Source organism: Oncorhynchus masou, unplaced genomic scaffold, assembly GCF_036934945.1.
Source record: "Oncorhynchus masou masou isolate Uvic2021 unplaced genomic scaffold, UVic_Omas_1.1 unplaced_scaffold_509, whole genome shotgun sequence".
Lineage (NCBI taxonomy): Eukaryota > Metazoa > Chordata > Actinopteri > Salmoniformes > Salmonidae > Oncorhynchus > Oncorhynchus masou.
The window spans coordinates 435750-450749 of record NW_027011492.1 but is presented as its reverse complement, the minus strand read 5'-3'; positions in this window follow the sequence as shown (position 1 = coordinate 450749).

Sequence of the window (15000 nt, the reverse complement as noted above, 5' to 3'; positions counted from 1 at the left end):
GGAGGAAAGAGAGAGAGGAAGGGGGAGAGAGGAGGGGAGGAAAGAGATAGGGATGAAAGAGAGAGAGGAAGGGGGGGAGAGAGAGAGCAGGGCAGGAAAGAGAGAGAGAGGAGGGGGTGAAAGAGAGAGAGGAGGGGGAGGAAAGAGAGAGGAAGGGGGGAGAGAGAGAGGAGGGAGGGAAAGAGAGAGAGAGGAGGGGGAAGAAAGAGAGAGAGAGGAAGGGGAGGAAAGAGAGAGAGAGGAAGGGGAGGAAAGATAGAGAGAGGAAGGGGAGGAAAGAGAGAGAGAGGAAGGGGAGGAAAGAGAGAGAGAAAAAGGGGAGGAAAGAGAGAGAGAGGAAGGGGAGGAAAGAGAGAGAGAGGAAGGGGAGGAAAGAGAGAGAGGGAAGGGGAGGAAAGAGAGAGAGGAAGGGGAGGAAAGAGAGAGAGGAGGGGGAGGAAAGAGAGAGAGAAGGGGGAGGAAAGAGAGAGAGAGAGAGGGGGAGGAAAGAGAGAGGAGGGGGAGGAAAGAGAGAGAGAGAGAGGGGGAGGAAAGAGAGAGAGGAAGGGGAGGAAAGAGAGAGAGGAGGGGGAGGAAAGAGAGCGAGAGAGGAAGGGGAGGAAAGAGAGAGAGAGGAGGGGGAGGGAAGAGAGAGAGAGGAGGGGGAGGAAAGAGAGAGAGGGAGGGGAGGAAAGAGAGAGAGAGGAAGGGGAGGAAAGAGAGAGAGGAAGGGGAGGAAAGAGAGAAAGAGGAAGGGGAGGAAAGAGAGAGAGGAAGGGGAGGAAAGAGAGAGAGGAGGAGGGGGAGAAGAGAGAGAGGGGGGAGGAAAGAGAGAGAGAGAGGGGAGGAAAGAGAGAGAGGAGGGGGAGGAAGAGAAAGAGAGAGGGGAGGAAAGAGAGAGAGGAAGGGGAGGAAAGAGAGAGAGAGGAAGGGGAGGAAAGAGAGAGAGAGGAAGGGGAGGAAAGAGAGAGAGAGAAGGGGAGGAAAGAGAGAGAGAGGAAGGGGAGGAAAGAGAGAGAGAGGAAGGGGAGGAAAGAGAGAGAGGGAAGGGGAGGAAAGAGAGAGAAAGGAAGGGGAGGAAAGAGAGAGAGGAGGGGGAGGAAAGAGAGAGAGAAGGGGAGGAAAGAGAGAGAGGAAGGGGAGGAAAGAGAGAGAGGAGGGGGAGGAAAGAGAGAGAGGAAGGGGAGGAAAGAGAGAGAGGAGGGGGAGGAAAGAGAGCGAGAGAGGGAGGGGGGGAGAGAGAGAGAGGAGGGGGAGGGAAGAGAGAGAGAGGAGGGGAGGAAAGAGAAGAGAGAGAGGAAGTGGAGGAAAGAGAGAGAGAGGAAGGGGAGGAAGAGAGAGAGAGGGAAGGGGAGGAAAGAGAGAGAGGAAGGGGAGGAAAGAAGAGAGAGGAAAGGGGAGGAAAAGAGAGAGAGGAAGGGGAGGAAAGAGAGAGAGGAAGGGGAGGAAAGAGAGAGAAAGGGGAGGAAAGAGAGAGAGGAGGGGGAGGAAAGAGAGAGAGGAAGGGGAGGAAAGAGAGAGAGGAAGGGGAGGAAGAGAGAGAGAGGAGGGGGAGGAAAGAGAGAGAGGAAGGGGAGGAAAGAGAGAGAGGAGGGGGAGGAAAGAGAGCGAGAGAGGAAGGGGAGGAAAGAGAGAGAGAGGAAGGGGAGGAAAGAGAGAGAGAGGAGGGGGAGGGAAGAGAGAGAGAGGAGGGGGAGGAAAGAGAAAGAGAGGAGAGGGGAGGAAAGAGAGAGGGTGTCCGTGTCATTGAGTCTCTTCCGGACCCCATTTCACCCAACAGAATAAGACATTTAATGGCCGGCCTGACGCATCCCCGCGCCAAACAAGCTGGGTGGGTCGCAGAGCGGGAAAAAAAATGGAGAGAAAATTGCCTTCTGAATAATCCGCTCTTCTCTGCCTCGCGTTCCCAAATGGCACCCTGTTCCCCATGAGCTCTGGTCAAAAGCAGTGCGCTGTAAAGTGAATAGAGTGTCATTTGGCTCTCTCCCTTTCTGCCTGAAAGGTTCTCTGAAGGTTATTGTTGAGAATAATGCTGTTTCCTGGCCCTCCCGCAGATGACAATCATCTTTCCAATTTGTTTGAGATTAGGTCATAGGGAAACGCGGCATCGTAAACACACAGGGCCGTGGACGATAGAGAGAGAGAGAGAGAGTCGAGGGAGGGAGGACAGCGGAGGGAAGGATAGATGCTGTTGGACGCCTCATAGCTTTGATTACCATGACAGTGGCTGAGTCTTAAATAGCACTCTTTTCCCTATGTAGTGCACTACTTTAGACCAGGGCCCTATGGCTCCCTTTTCCCTATGTAGTGCACTACTTTAGACCAGGGCCAATAGGGTGCCATTTGGGATGTACCCATGACTCTGGCTGAGGTGGAAGCCGAGCCACAAACAGACCTATATTCACTGTGTTGATTGGATAGTGTGTGCATGTGTGTGTGTGTGTGTGTGTGTCTGAGTGTGTGTGTGTGTGTGTGTGTGTGTGTGTGTGTGTGTGTGTGTGTGTGTGTGTGTGTGTGTGTGTGTGTGTGTGTGTGTCTGAGTGTGTGTGTGTGTGTGTGTGTGTTTGTGTGTGTGTGTGTGTGTGTGTTTGTGTGCGTGTGTGTCTCTGAGTGTGTGTGTGTGTGTTTGAGTGTGTGTGTGTCTTTAATGTGTGTGTGTCTGTGTGTGTGTGTGTGTGTGTCTGAGTGAGTGTGTGTGTGTGTGTGTGTGTCTCAGTGTGTGTGTGTGTGTGTGAGTGTGTGTGTGTGTCTGAGTGTGTCTGAGTGTGTGTGTGTGTGTGTGTGTGTGTGTGTGTGAGTGTGTGTGTGTGTGTGTGTGTGTGTGTGTGTGTGTGTGTGTGTGTGTGTGTGTGTGTGTGTGTGTGTGTGTATTTATTCTTAAATTTCTGTGTTGACTGTAACAGCAAGATGCCACCACCCTTGTCCTGATCAAATGTAATGTTTGGTGTTGTAATGTGTTGTAATGTGTTGTAATGTTGTAATGTGTTGTAATGTTGTAATGATTGGTGGGCAGATCCGTCTCCACGTTGTAACACAGATTTAACAGCTTCAAAAGGAGTGAAACCCCCCAAAATATCTGAGTGAATGATTTTCTTTGAGATATTTCCCCCAGAATGCATTTGCGGCACAATCCAGGAGTACACTTTCTTTGAACCAGATGTCCCCCTCTCTTTCTGTCACTGAGGACATTCATGAAACAGACAGTCAGATGTAATGGATCTAACCACTATGTTATTGGCCGGCCAGCCCTCGTTCTACAGAGCCATGTTATTGGCCGGCCAGCCCTCGTTCTACAGAGCCATGTTATTGGCCGGCCAGCCCTCGTTCTACAGAGCCATGTTGTTGGACGGCCAGCCCTCGTTCTACAGAGCCATGTTATTGGCCGGCCAGCCCTCGTTCTACAGAGCCATGTTATTGGACATCCAGCCCTCGTTCCGGCCAGCCCTCGTTCTACAGAGCCATGTTATTGGCCGGCCAGCCCTCGTTCTACAGAGCCATGTTATTGGCCGGCCAGCCCTCGTTCTACAGAGCCATGTTATTGGACATCCAGCCCTCGTTCCGGCCAGCCCTCGTTCTACAGAGCCATGTTATTGGCCGGCCAGCCCTCGTTCTACAGAGCCATGTTATTGGACAGCCAGCCCTCGTTCTACAGAGCCATGTTATTCGCCGGCCAGCCCTCGTTCTACAGAGCCATGTTATTGGCCGGCCAGCCCTCGTTCTACAGAGCCATGTTATTGGCCGGCCAGCCCTCGTTCTACAGAGCCATGTTATTGGCCGGCCAGCCCTCGTTCTACAGAGCCATGTTATTGGACATCCAGCCCTCGTTCCGGCCAGCCCTCGTTCTACAGAGCCATGTTATTGGCCGGCCAGCCCTCGTTCTACAGAGCCATGTTATTGGACATCCAGCCCTCGTTCCGGCCAGCCCTCGTTCTACAGAGCCATGTTATTGGCCGGCCAGCCCTCGTTCTACAGAGCCATGTTATTGGACAGCCAGCCCTCATTCTACAGAGCCATGTTATTGGCCGGCCAGCCCTCGTTCCACAGAGCCATGTTATTGGCCGGCCAGCCCTCGTTCCGGCCAGCCCTCGTTCCGGCCAGCCCTCGTTCTACAGAGCCATGTTATTGGCCGGCCAGCCCTCGTTCTACAGAGCCATGTCATTGGCCGGCCAGCCCTCGTTCCACAGAGCCATGTTATTGGCCGGCCAGCCCTCGTTCCGGCCAGCCCTCGTTCTACAGAGCCATGTTAATGGCCGGCCAGCCCTCGTTCTACAGAGCCATGTCATTGGCCGGCCAGCCCTCGTTCCACAGAGCCATGTTATTGGCCGGCCAGCCCTCGTTCCGGCCAGCCCTCGTTCTACAGAGCCATGTTATTGGCCGGCCAGCCCTCGTTCTACAGAGCCATGTTATTGAACAGCCAGCCCTCGTTCTACAGAGCCATGTTATTGGACAGCCAGCCCTCGTTCTACAGAGCCATGTTATTGGCCGGCCAGCCCTCGTTCTACAGAGCCATGTTATTGGCCGGCCAGCCCTCGTTCTACAGAGCCATGCTATTGGACAGCCAGCCCTCGTTCTACAGAGCCATGCTATTGGACAGCCAGCCCTCGTTCCAGCCAGCCCTCGTTCTACAGAGCCATGCTATTGGACAGCCAGCCCTCGTTCCACAGAGCCATGCTATTGGACAGCCAGCCCTCGTTCCGGCCAGCCCTCGTTCTACAGAGCCATTCTATTGGACGGTCAGCCCTCGATTTCCGATTGAGCCGACATACGCAGCGTTTACCCCAAATGCCGTTTCTTTTGCCTTTTAAATGTTTATTACTCTGTAGAGCTGTATGTTGATTTTAAATGTCTAATTCTCTGTGGAGCTGTATGTTGATTTTAAATGTCTAATTCTCTGTGGAGCTGTATGTTGATTTTAAATGTCTATTACTCTGTAGAGCTGTACGTTGATTTTAAATGTCTAATTCTCTGTAGAGCTGTACGTTGATTTTAAATGTCTAATTCTCTGTAGAGCTGTATGTTGATTTTAAATGTCTAATTCTCTGTAGAGCTGTACGTTGATTTTAAATGTCTAATTCTCTGTAGAGCTGTATGTTGATTTTAAATGTCTAATTCTCTGTAGAGCTGTACGTTGATTTTAAATGTCTAATTCTCTGTAGAGCTGTACGTTGATTTTAAATGTCTAATTCTCTGTAGAGCTGTACGTTGATTTTAAATGTCTAATTCTCTGTAGAGCTGTACGTTGATTTTAAATGTCTAATTCTCTGTAGAGCTGTACGTTGATTTTAAATGTCTATTACTCTGTAGAGCTGTATGTTGATTTTAAATGTCTAATTCTCTGTAGAGCTGTATGTTGATTTTAAATATCTAATTCTCTGTAGAGCTGTATGTTGATTTTAAATGTCTAATTCTCTGTAGAGCTGTACGTTGATTTTAAATGTCTAATTCTCTGTAGAGCTGTATGTTGATTTTACTATGTCTAATTCTCTGTAGAGCTGTACGTTGATGTTAAATGTCTAATTCTCTGTAGAGCTGTATGTTGATTTTAAATGTCTATTTCTCTGTAGAGCTGTACGTTGATTTTAAATGTCTAATTCTCTGTAGAGCTGTATGTTGATTTTAAATGTCTAATTCTCTGTAGAGCTATGTTGATTTTAAATGTCTAATTCTCTGTAGAGCTGTATGTTGATTTTAAATGTCTAATTCTCTGTAGAGCTGTATGTTGATTTTAAATGTCTATGTTGATTTTAAATGTCTCTGTAGAGCTGTACGTTGATTTTAAATGTCTAATTCTCTGTAGAGCTGTACGTTGATTTTAAATGTCTAATTCTCTGTAGAGCTGTACGTTGATTTTAAATGTCTAATTCTCTGTAGAGTTGATTTTAAATGTCTAATTCTCTGTAGAGCTGTTTGATTTTAAATGTCTAATTCTCTGTAGAGCTGTATGTTGATTTTAAATGTCTATTCTCTGTAGAGCTGTACGTTGATTTTAAATGTCTAATTCTCTGTAGAGCTGTATGTTGATTTTAAATGTCTAATTCTCTGTAGAGCTGTACGTTGATTTTAAATGTCTAATTCTCTGTAGAGCTGTATGTTGATTTTAAATGTCTAATTCTCTGTAGAGCTGTACGTTGATTTTAAATGTCTAATTCTCTGTAGAGCTGTATGTTGATTTTAAATGTCTATTACTCTGTAGAGCTGTACGTTGATTTTAAATGTCTAATTCTCTGTAGAGCTGTACGTTGATTTTAAATGTCTAATTCTCTGTAGAGCTGTACGTTGATTTTAAATGTCTAATTCTCTGTAGAGCTGTACGTTGATTTTAAATGTCTAATTCTCTGTAGAGCTGTATGTTGATTTTAAATGTCTATTACTCTGTAGAGCTGTACGTTGATTTTAAATGTCTAATTCTCTGTAGAGCTGTATGTTGATTTTAAATGTCTATTACTCTGTAGAGCTGTACGTTGATTTTAAATGTCTAATTCTCTGTAGAGCTGTATGTTGATTTTAAATGTCTAATTCTCTGTAGAGCTGTACGTTGATTTTAAATGTCTATTACTCTGTAGAGCTGTACGTTGATTTTAAATGTCTAATTCTCTGTAGAGCTGTATGTTGATTTTAAATGTCTATTACTCTGTAGAGCTGTACGTTGATTTTAAATGTCTAATTCTCTGTAGAGCTGTATGTTGATTTTAAATGTCTATTACTCTGTAGAGCTGTACGTTGATTTTAAATGTCTAATTCTCTGTAGAGCTGTATGTTGATTTTAAATGTCTAATTCTCTGTAGAGCTGTACGTTGATTTTAAATGTCTAATTCTCTGTAGAGCTGTACGTTGATTTTAAATGTCTAATTCTCTGTAGAGCTGTACGTTGATTTTAAATGTCTAATTCTCTGTAGAGCTGTATGTTGATTTTAAATGTCTAATTCTCTGTAGAGCTGTATGTTGATTTTAAATGTCTATTACTCTGTAGAGCTGTACGTTGATTTTAAATGTCTAATTCTCTGTAGAGCTGTACGTTGATTTTAAATGTGTAATTCTCTGTAGAGCTGTATGTTGATTTTAAATGACTAATTCTCTGTAGAGCTGTACGTTGATTTTAAATGTCTAATTCTCTGTAGAGCTGTATGTTGATTTTAAATGTCTAATTCTCTGTAGAGCTGTACGTTGATTTTAAATGTCTAATTCTCTGTAGAGCTGTATGTTGATTTTAAATGTCTAATTCTCTGTAGAGCTGTACGTTGATTTTAAATGTCTAATTCTCTGTAGAGCTGTACGTTGATTTTAAATGTCTAATTCTCTGTAGAGCTGTACGTTGATTTTAAATGTCTAATTCTCTGTAGAGCTGTACGTTGATTTTAAATGTCTAATTCTCTGTAGAGCTGTACGTTGATTTTAAATGTCTAATTCTCTGTAGAGCTGTACGTTGATTTTAAATGTCTAATTCTCTGTAGAGCTGTACGTTGATTTTAAATGTCTAATTCTCTGTAGAGCTGTACGTTGATTTTAAATGTCTATTTCTCTGTAGAGCTGTACGTTGATTTTAAATGTCTAATTCTCTGTAGAGCTGTATGTTGATTTTAAATGTCTAATTCTCTGTAGAGCTGTACGTTGATTTTAAATGTCTAATTCTCTGTAGAGCTGTACGTTGATTTTAAATGTCTAATTCTCTGTAGAGCTGTATGTTGATTTTAAATGTCTAATTCTCTGTAGAGCTGTACGTTGATTTTAAATGTCTAATTCTCTGTAGAGCTGTACGTTGATTTTAAATGTCTAATTCTCTGTAGAGCTGTACGTTGATTTTAAATGTCTAATTCTCTGTAGAGCTGTACGTTGACGATACTGATTGAATAGGGACCACAGATCTTTAACAGAGCTGATCTGATTGGTCCCAAAAAAATGATACTTAATGAACAAAAAAAAATACAAATCCTAATTGAGCTGCCTGTTTAAACCACAGATAAGCCCTGTTCATCTGGTCGAGGTTACCACCGTGGTCCCTGCTACACCAAAAGACATATGGCTAACTTTCAGAGAATAAAACAATCTTAAAAGGCCATCTGCACCTCCCTGCCTGATTCCTTTGCCTCTTGTTATGCATCCAGAGCCCGTTGGGGGATTATCAGGCTGGCTGTACAGATCCCCTCTCTGTTGATAACAACACACTGCATTCTCTGAATAGCAACCGTTTGGGTTAAATAGGGGCGATTAGGGGCCACGTGGAACATGTGTTGGAGATCGTAGTGCTTCTAGACAATCGATGTCTGGTCGAATTGTGCCCAGACTAAAAGTGAAATCTTCTTGCTATCTGAGCTGTGGCTGTACTGTTGGCTATAGTGTGGAGTGGTCTAATGACTGGGCGTCAATGAGATATATACTGTACATGTAGATTTTACTGGGATAAAGACAAATGAATCATTATTAAATATTAAAACAAATGAACAGACATTGTTTTGAAGAGGTTTATGTGGCAGTAAACTGTCTCTGGTAAGAGTTTCTGAGTTGTGCTTTATGTTGATGGATTAGATAACAACGTCTGGTAGTACAGTCTTCAGTCTTCAGTCAGATTCCCTACAATCCCAACGTTACCGTGGTGAGACAGGACAAACGAATCCGCCCTCTGCACACATTCCCCAGGGGAACGTCCTTATTAATGTCATGGATCACATGAGGATTGGTTCATCTTTTAATTCAAACTAATTTAGCATTAAAAAAAGAGTTCATACAGAAAGAAAATAGGGATTCGTCTTCTTCCTCTTCTTCTTCTTCCTCTTCTGATTCTGTTTAATCTTGATTGATTAGAGTCTGCCAACTTCCCAGAAGTCTTCAGTAGAATTCACAGACATAGTCGTGGTGACCCAAAATCTGACCAACCACCAACATTCCCCAGAACAACTTTCCTACTTTTCCCAAACGCTCGAAAAAAACAAACCCCCCCCCCCAAACAAACAGCTTGAAACCGTTGACAGTTTAAAACAGAGTCATCAAAAATAACCCCTCGAGTCCTGACTTCACTTCAGAGACCTGGCTACCGCATCAGAGAGACATCCAATCAGCTCCCAACAATCCTTATCTCTCCAATTGCCTTCATTAAACAGTTCTTTTCTTGTCCTTTTATCGTTTTATGAAGCTCAAACGCGTCGCCGTTTATTGCTGCTACCAAGTCGGTTATCTGTGGATCGGTAATAGCAGCGCCTGAGAAGCCAGAGTTGAGAACGAGCATCATTACTGAAGGCCTTGGTCTGCATCCCAAATGGCACGCAACACTATTCCCTGTTTGGGGGATTGTATAGTAGTGGTGTAAATTGATGCCCCCTCCATTCCAAAAAAAATGGTTTAACCCAACCCAGTAAAGTCTCCAAACATTTATTTACGTTCTAATTCAAAGGCAATAACAAACATATTAGTCAGTTTATTCCACCTGAAAATACAGAACAAAGTATACAACGAATAGGTGTGGTTACATTCAAATATACTAATTGATAAAAAAAATACAAAAATAAACTGTATGTTTCGAAAAAAAAAAAAATAAAAAAGTTATAATCTTTGTAAATTATATCACAACTAGGACTGGTGGAGTTGTGTCACACATGCAGCTAACACAGACAAATGGAAATGTCTGCTCTACCCACACATACAACCAACTAATAGCAGCATTACCACCAAAAATAGAAGAGGCAAGTAGAAGGGGCAATAAGTAAGGGACTTGTCTGTCAGCCCTGAACTAAAGAACACAAATGGTTAAAGAAAAGTGTGATGAATAAAAACATATACCAATTTCATTTAAGGACCAAAACATTGACAGCTGTGGCATATAAACGGCATATAGTTGGGAGGAGATTTTAGATTTACCGATTCCAAGGCACATGGTTTATGAATTGACACCCAAAATGACACCGGATACAAAACTGTGAATTTTTCAATTTTAATGATTATACAACATTCTTAGAATCAATAGAATGTTATATATATTTATTTGGGGGATACAACCTTAGAACTTCTCAATTTAAATGATTATACAACATTCTTAGAATCAATAGAATGTTATATATATTTATATGGGGGATACAACCTTAGAACTTCTCAATTTAAATGATTATACAACATTCCTAGAATCAATAGAATGTTATATATATTTATTTGGGGAATACAACCTTAGAACTTCTCAATTTAAATGATTATACAACATTCTTAGAATCAATAGAATGTTATATATATTTATTTGGGGAATACAACCTTAGAACTTCTCAATTTAAATGATTATACAACATTCTTAGAATCAATAGAATGTTATATATATTTATTTGGGGAATACAACCTTAGAACTTCTCAATTTATATGATTATACAACATTCTTAGAATCAATAGAATGTTATATATATTTATTTGGGGAATACAACCTTAGAACTTCTCAATTTAAATGATTATACAACATTCTTAGAATCAATAGAATGTTATATATATATATTTGGGGAATACAACCATCCCAGCTCTGCAGATTCCGCTGTGAGGAGGCAGAGAGTCACATCATGGCCATAGAGGTTGTTATTCTCTATTTTGGTTCGGCCAGGGTGTGACTAGGGTGGGCATTCTATGTTCATTTTCTATGTTTTGGACTTCTGTGTTGTTTGGCCGGGTGTGGTTCTCAATCAGAGGCAGCTGTCTATCGTTGTCTCTGACTGAGAACCATACTTAGGTAGCCTTTTCCCCCCTGTGTGGTGTGGGTAGTTATGTTTCTGTTTAGTGTGGGTTGCACCTGACGGAGCTGTTTCGATTGTGCTTTTGTTGCTTGTTGTTTAGTCGTTCAGCTTTACCGTTTATAAATAATAAATGAACACGTATCACGCTGCACTTTGGTCCTCCACCAACGGCCGTTAGACAGAGTCATTAGGTCATTTGTTTTGGTATTGTCCAGACACAGAGTCATTAGGTCATGTGTTTTGGTATTGTCCACACAGAGTCATTAGGTCATGTGTTTTGGTATTGTCCAGACACAGAGTCATTAGGTCATGTGTTTTGGTATTGTCCAGACACAGAGTCATTAGGTCATGTGTTTTGGTATTGTCCAGACAGAGTCATTAGGTCATGTGTTTTGGTATTGTCCAGACACAGAGTCATTAGGTCATGTGTTGTGGTATTGTCCAGACACAGAGTCATTAGGTCATGTGTTGTGGTATTGTCCAGACACAGAGTCATTAGGTCATGTGTTGTGGTATTGTCCACACAGAGTCATTAGGTCATGTGTTTTGGTATTGTCCAGACACAGAGTCATTAGGTCATGTGTTGTGGTATTGTCCACACAGAGTCATTAGGTCATGTGTTTTGGTATTGTCCATACAGAGTCATTAGGTCATGTGTTTTGGTATTGTCCAGACACAGAGTCATTAGGTCATTTGTTTTGGTATTGTCCACACAGAGTCATTAGGTCATGTGTTTTGGTATTGTCCACACACAGAGTCATTAGGTCATGTGTTTTGGTATTGTCCACACAGAGTCATTAGGTCATGTGTTTTGGTATTGTCCAGATGTAAATCGTTGTTTGGTCACAGGTCCAGGAATGGCTGAAGAATTGCAACATTTACCTGGAGATAACTCTGCAGATAACACTACTGGGTGATCTGAAAAGTTATATTCAATCAATAATATAATTATTATTTTATAAAAAAAATGTTTTATCTTTAATTTACAATCTGTAGAAACTATGAGAGAAGAAAGGTTCAGAACTTTTGTGACATTAAAGCAAAGTTGATATATATGGCAAATCTGTGTTCTTTTGCCCATCTTAATCTTTTCTTTTTATTGGCCAGTCTGAGATGTGGCTTTTTCTTTGCAACTCTGCCTAGAAGGCCAGCATCCCGGAGTCGCCTCTTCACTGTTGACGTTGAGACTGGTGTTTTGCGGTACTATTTAATGAAGCTGCCAGTTGAGGACTTGTGAGGTGTCTGTTTCTCAAACTAGACACTCTAATGTACTTGTCCTCTTGCTCAGTTGTGCACCGGGGCCTCCCACTCCTCTTTCTATTCTGGTTAGAGCCAGTTTGTGCTGTTCTGTGAAGGAAGTAGTACACAGTGTTGTACGAGATCTTCAATTTCTCGCATGGAATAGCCTTCATTTCTCAGAACAAGAATAGACTGATGAGTTTCAGAAGAAACTCATTATTTGTTTCTGGACATTTTGAGCCTGTAATCGAACTCACAAATGCTGATGCTCCAGATACTCAACTAGTCTAAAGAAGTTTTATTGCTTCTTTAATCAGCACAAAAGTTTTCAGCTGTGCTAACATAATTGCAAAAGGGTTTTCTAATGATAAATTAGTATTTTTAGAATGATAAACTTGGATTAGCTAATACAACGTGCCATTGGAACACAGGAGTGGTGGTTGCTGATAATGGGCCTCTGTACTCCGATGTAGATATTCCATTAAAAATCAGCCGTTTCCAGCTACAATTGTCATTTACAACATTAACAATGTCTACACTGTATTTCTGATAAATTTGATGTTATTTTAATAGAAACCAAAAAAAAGTGCTTTTCTTTCAAAAACAAGGACATTTCTAAGTGACCAACCAAACCGTTGAACTGTAGTGTAAATGTGTAGATACATTTCACCTTTATGTAAACAGGGACTCACCATTAACACCAGAGTCTCTAACACAAGCAGCCCTGCAAATACAATAAACACGACAAAGATCTCAACTTCAAAAATTTATGACAGATTTCTTGAGTTATTTTAGATTAATATCAGACTTCTTTTTTGTTGTTGTTGAGGAAGTGAACTTGGCTACGGCATGTCAAGTGGGACATACAGTAATATTGGTTATTTTAAAGGGTGTATGTGAGCTAAGACGTTCTCTTCATCCTCAGATCAGTTCTGTTGGGTCCAAAAACCAACCTACAGCAGGCACATTGTCACGCCCTGGCACCTTGTCACGCCCTGGCACCTTGTCACGCTCTGGCTATAGGCACCTTGTCACGCCCTGGCCATAGGTACCTTGTCACGCCCTGGCTATAGGCACCTTGTCACGCCCTGGCTATAGGCACCTTGTCACACCCTGGCCATAGGTACCTTGTCACGCCCAGGCTATAGGCACCTTGTCACGCCCTGGCTATAGGCACCTTGTCACACCCTGGCCATAGGTACCTTGTCACGCCCTGGCTATAGGCACCTTGTCACGCCCTGGCTATAGGCACCTTGTCACACCCTGGCTATAGACACCTTGTCACACCCTGGCTATAGACACTTTGTCACGCCCTGGCTATAGGCACCTTGTCACGCCCTGGCCATAGGCACCTTGTCACGCCCTGGCACCTTGTCACGCCCTGGCACCTTGTCACGCCCTGGCCATAGGCACCTTGTCATGCCCTGGCTATAGACACCTTGTCACGCCCTGGCCATAGGCACCTTGTCACGCCCTGGCACCTTGTCACGCCCTGGCCATAGGCACCTTGTCACGCCCTGGCTATAGGCACCTTGTCACGCCCTGGCACCTTGTCACGCCCTGGCCATAGGCACCTTGTCACGCCCTGGCTATAGGCACCTTGTCATGCCCTGGCACCTTGTCACGCCCTGGCCATAGGCACCTTGTCACGCCCTGGCTATAGGCACCTTGTCACGCCCTGGCACCTTGTCACGCCCTGGCCATAGGCACCTTGTCACGCCCTGGCCATAGGCACCTTGTCACGCCCTGGCCATAGGTATCTTGTCACGCCCTGGCCATAGGTACCTTGTCACGCCCTGGCTATAGGCACCTTGTCACGCCCTGGCCATAGGTACATTGTCACGCCCTGGCTATAGGCACCTTGTCACGCCCTGGCCATAGGTACCTTGTCACGCCCTGGCCATAGGTACCTTGTCACGCCCTGGCTATAGGCACCTTGTCACGCCCTGGCCATAGGCACCTTGTCACGCCCTGGCCATAGGTACCTTGTCACGCCCTGGCTATAGGCACCTTGTCACGCCCTGGCTATAGGCACCTTGTCACGCCCTGGCCATAGGTACCTTGTCACGCCCTGGCTATAGGCACCTTGTCAAGCCCTGGCCATAGGTACCTTGTCACGCCCTGGCTATAGACACCTTGTCACGCCCTGGCTATAGGCACCTTGTCACGCCCTGGCTATAGGCACCTTGTCACGCCCTGGCTATAGACACCTTGTCACGCCCTGGCCATAGACACCTTGTCACGCCCTGGCACCTTGTCACGCCCTGGCACCTTGTCACGCCCTGGCTATAGGCACCTTGTCACGCCCTGGCGCCTTGTCACGCCCTGGCTATAGACACCTTGTCACGCCCTGGCTATAGACACCTTGTCACGCCCTGGCCATAGACACCTTGTCACGCCCTGGCCATAGACACCTTGTCACGCCCTGGCACCTTGTCACGCCCTGGCACCTTGTCACGCCCTGGCACCTTGTCACGCCCTGGCGCCTTGTCACGCCCTGGCTATAGGCACCTTGTCACGCCCTGGCTATAGACACCTTGTCACGCCCTGGCCATAGACACCTTGTCACGCCCTGGCACCTTGTCACGCCCTGGCACCTTGTCACGCCCTGGCTATAGGCACCTTGTCACGCCCTGGCACCTTGTCACGCCCTGGCTATAGACACCTTGTCACGCCCTGGCGCCTTGTCACGCCCTGGCTATAGGCACCTTGTCACGCCCTGGCACCTTGTCACGCCCTGGCTATAGGCAACTTGTCACGCCCTGGCTATAGGCACCTTGTCACGCCCTGGCCATAGGTACCTTGTCACGCCCTGGCTATAGGCACCTTGTCACGCCCTGGCCATAGGCACCTTGTCACGCCCTGGCGCCTTGTCACGCCCTGGCTATAGGCACCTTGTCACGCCCTGGCACCTTGTCACGCCCTGGCCATAGGCACCTTGTCACGCCCTGGCTATAGGCACCTTGTCACGCCCTGGCCATAGGCACCTTGTCACGCCCTGGCTATAGGCACCTTGTCACGCCCTGGCTATAGGCACCTTGTCACGCCCTGGCACCTTGTCACGCCCTGGCTATAGGCACCTTGT